Genomic DNA, 4,691 nt, shown 5'->3' with positions numbered 1-4,691 from the left:
AAAAAAAATTGCGCAACCACATCTGTATGCGTAGCGCAGACCACGCGCAGACATTGTCATCTACAGACTGTTTGTTTTTCCGAAGACGTTTCATTAAAAAAGTCTGTGCGAGCTCTTCTTGATGCAGACTTTGCCCAACCACTTCTAAGATCTTCTAAGGTCTGCAGAGGGTTAAAACCACCACCGTCCACCATCACCACCGTCCACCACCCATAATCATTCATCACCATCACCACTGTCCACCACCACCATCGTCCATCAACCACTACCGTCCACCACCACCCACCACCGTCCACCACCACGTACCCACCGTCCACGTCCACCACCAACCACCACCGTCCAGCACCACCACGACCACCCACCACCACGTACACCAACACCGGTTTATTTTAGAGGTCTACATACGTTAGAAAACAATCAGTCTTCTTCTTGCGGACTGCAGAGGTTTGGTCCACCTCTTCTTTTACAGATGTCTGCAGATTTGGTCCGCAGACTGCAGACATTTTACCTCTTAAAAAACAAACAACACCTTAGAAATTATAAAATATAAAATATCTAGCCTCTAACGTTTAATTATAAAATATAAAACAAACAGCACCTTATAAATTATAAAATTGTATCTATGATATTAACTCGATTTAGAAAATAATAGAAATTTCAATTTTGATTAAAATCAAATTTTTTGAGCGATGATATGGTGTTGCAATGTGAAAATTTTGAAATCATTTATTGAAAGTAAGGCATACTTATACAAGTAATATCTTATATAAGCTTGCAAACCCAATAAAGTTTGGTGTTTAAGGGTTAGAGCTTGTTTATTAAACAAACTATGGTTTAGGTTTACGCTTGTTTATTAAACGAGCTAGCTCCAAATTTAGAATGGAGTTTAGCTCAAGCTCCTTTACCTCGCAAATGACTCCATTTTTTAATTGTAGCCATCCACACATCAAAGCTTCCAAACAAAAGGCACGATGATTAATCGTTACACCTAATGTTTATGTAGACGATTAAAACTTGGGTGTTCATTTTGTCTAGAATCCTTAGGTAATTTTCATTAAGTTGTATTTATTATTGCTCGAGTGAATAGAATATTATACTCATAGATATCACAAGTGGAACAGGTGGTGGTCCTCAAGAGCAGGCCCAACATTATCACCAGCTAGACCATGAACGTACAAGCACATTAATTGATAAGGAGATCATTTAAGTATTTAGTATACCCATACAAATTTTATAAAGGAAAAATGGTTAGAAATGATGTAACTTAAAACAAACATAAGTTTTACTTCGTTTTACAGTTGCAGGTCATAAGATGTGGATGGGAACTCTACAACGAGACATGCGACTCGACAACTAGCTATAAACAGTTTGGGGTGTTGATCAGTTTTGTATAAACATAATGGAAAACATGTAGAAATACCCGTGACAGCAGACAGACCAGCAGAGAATCCAGTCAGAGACGCAGCCATGGAATTCGATATAGTTGTCAGGATGATTTGGTTTCTTCTTATGGTGTAAGAGCATTCTCATCCACTCCATCATCTTTAACCCTATAATTTAACTCAAAACCACAACTTTTTAAAATTTATCTCACATTTTAAAAAACCTCCTACATCCAACTCCTCATACCTATCTCTTTATTCTTTTTTTATTATTATTTCTTCTCTTTTTTCCACTTACAATTTTAACTACTATCTATTTTGTCTTATTATATTTTTCTTCTAAAATTGATTCTAATAACTTTGTTTATATAAATTATACTACTAATTATTATTTTTGGGTTTTTTGGGTCGATTACTTTAAATACTAATTATATCATCATAAACTAACAAGAAAAGTTAAACTTTATTCATTCACATAGTCTGTTCCAGATAGATCAGAGAACCTATATTCATTCACATCAACAGTCAAGCTCCATAAATTTAAACTTTATGCATGAACTGATGAACAAGGTTAATATTACCATACCATGAGAAAGATAGATCCTACTCAAAATACAGAACAATCGATAAACATAAACCTTCACATTTAACAAAAGTTGAGCTAATAAGTTCTAGTCATACATATATAATTCTAATGAACATCGCATAACATATTTCTAAACCCAACTCATAACATTCACAAAACAATCTAATATAACCGAGTCTTCCGATATTATCTTTTGCTTAGAAGATAAACCGAGTCTTCCGATATTATCTCTTCTTTGGACGAAGTATGGCTCGTTAGCCACAACCTCATTTAGAATACGGAGAAATAGAGGACGACTCATCCGAAATCTCCGTCGAAACAGATTCGAGGGATATACTGGATTTTCTGCAAAATAATCACGATATAAACGCTCATGTCCCTGAATATGATTGCGTCGAATAAATTTACGACGTTTGCGAGTACATTGTTCTTCGACATCCTCATCAAGATCATCATCGCTATCATCTTCCGAAGATAGGTATCTCAACAACTTGCGAAAGAATGTACGAACCATTTGATCAAACTTGCAATTAACTCAACCTGTCATCATACATGTTATATGTCAATAAATGTTATAAACGCCAAAAAGTGCCGGTTTTTCAGTGAAAAACGTCAAAAAAAGGTTGAGAGATTAACGAGAACGAAAGAAAACCCAAACTATACCGAAATCTCATTGTCCATATACATGTTATATATTCCTTCTCAAAAAGATTAGTACACTAAGCTAACTGAGTTATAACAAAATGATAATATTTTTAAGTAGTTTGATATTTATACAGTTAACTTTAAAAGTTGATTTTGTGTAATAAGAAAGCACAAGATAAATGCAAAAGTTTGACTTTCTCAATGCCTAACCACTGTTTCTTTTTTATGACCACCATCCACTTTATTCAAATTCAACCACATTGATGTCTTGTATCAAGAATAACAAGTCAACAACCCACAAATTCCAGGTGGGCTTAGGTTTGGGCGTGGCCCCATTGGCGTGGGATTCAGCCCGGGCGTGGGGTGGGGCTACCCACATACCCCTTTGAAATTGGCTTTTGGTCTTGGGTGCCCCCTACTCCACGTGTCGCACCATGCCCCAACCCACGCCCCATCATACCCCACTGTCTAAGTATCTATGAATCATTACAACACCCTAAACATGATCATATCAAGTTATCAATAATAAAAAAATACACTTACAGCTTTAATAATCCAAAGTGGGCCTGTTTGATTGGTGCAACCTTCAGTCAGTACCCAGTAGTGAAGGTTGTTTTTGATTCACTGTATCCATTCACACATACTCATTCACTCAAACAAAACAAATATCATAATATATCAAAGCTGGTCCACATATATAGTAACATCAAAACTCACTTAGTTAGGTGGGTTTAGGGGAAAAAGCAACCAGCAGCAGTGTTGCTGCAGGTTTTTTGGACTGCGTTTTGGACCCGCGAAAACAGCAACAACAGCAGTTTTTTGGGACCGTTTTTTTGGACTGGTGAGTACATGCTGCTGCTAGATGGTAGTAGCTTGCAGTAATTATTGATAGTCACGCCCTTTTAGTACGCCGCAACGCGCACAGGGTATAAAGTTAGTCTGTATAAGAAATTAAATTGCCTAAAAGACTAGTTCTTTTAATTTAAATGCAAACGATTCTCACGGTTATGTATGGTTTTCGATAGGTCGGAACCGGAATCGGAACTGTATATTCACGAAATATAAGAACCATGAACCAACCCTTTTGCCAAAACGGTTCTAACCCTCGGTTCTAAAGAGCCGGTTCCGTGGGTCTTGCGGGCCGTAAGCGTTTATTGCTCACCCCTAATACTTACACCTAGTTTTCCCAACATTCACATGACAAACTCTACCATCTTTGTATACAATAACACAAAAAAAAAAAGAAAGAATCATACCTGTTTGAATAAAATAAGCTTACAGAACGCAGCCCTTCGAAATCCAAAACCTACATTTTATACATTTCATGAATTAACAATCAAAACTAAAAATCCAACAAAAGTTTGAATAAAATAAGCTTACAGAACGCAGATGGATGGAGATGTGAAGGATGAATCAATTGATATTTCCACTGATTAAGAAAAATCATTTTCAAATCGGAACCCTAGTTTCCAATAGAAGCCGCATCATTGCCTATGTTTACAAATCGAACTCGGAACCCTCCACAATTTACAAATCAGAACCTGGGAAGTGAGAACTTGATGGTAGTTTTGCTTAATTTGTTGATGGTAGTCGATGTGCAGAAGAAAGAGGGGCGGGAGAAGGTGTGGTTGTTGGAAATGGGGGAGCTACAGGAGCTTTTTATATGTATAAAAAGTTACTGTACCTCTTTTTTAATATTTAAGGTTAGGGTATACATATAATGGACTGGTTGGAGTAAGTTTTTAGAACATTTTTTTATACTTTAGAGATAGTGATAGTTTTGATGGAGTGAATGTGAATGCTCTAAGTTCTTTATGGTAATACCGAATTCTAGGGTAGAGAATTCGTATGGACAGAGAGATGTATAGGAAGCAATTTTGATGATGTTATGGTTATGATAATTGTGTAATCCTTAACCTCTCTAATTATCTCCTTATATATACATCCAAGAGGAAACCCATTTAGTTAATAAGGATAATATGATCCATCAACCATTACCAACTAATTTTATAATAGGTTTAATATATGTTGATCTAGATATTATATAAATAATTATACGGCTACAAAGATTAGATATC

General features: G+C 36.0%; 1 long non-coding RNA gene across 1 annotated transcript; it reads right to left on the bottom strand.

Moving 5' to 3' along the window:
• Positions 1 to 1,944: 1,944 nt before the first annotated feature.
• LOC110898471 lies at positions 1,945 to 4,280 on the bottom strand. The gene is made up of 4 exons (XR_002569424.2): positions 3,994 to 4,280; positions 3,870 to 3,919; positions 3,157 to 3,237; positions 1,945 to 2,508 (listed from the first exon to the last, which is right to left on the bottom strand). It is a non-coding gene; the product is annotated as an uncharacterized LOC110898471 (long non-coding RNA).
• Positions 4,281 to 4,691: the final 411 nt, after the last annotated feature.

Source organism: Helianthus annuus, chromosome 13 (genome assembly GCF_002127325.2).
Source record: "Helianthus annuus cultivar XRQ/B chromosome 13, HanXRQr2.0-SUNRISE, whole genome shotgun sequence".
NCBI lineage: Eukaryota > Viridiplantae > Streptophyta > Magnoliopsida > Asterales > Asteraceae > Helianthus > Helianthus annuus.
Note: the sequence above shows the minus strand (reverse complement) of the source record. Positions and strands in the feature narration are given on the sequence as shown.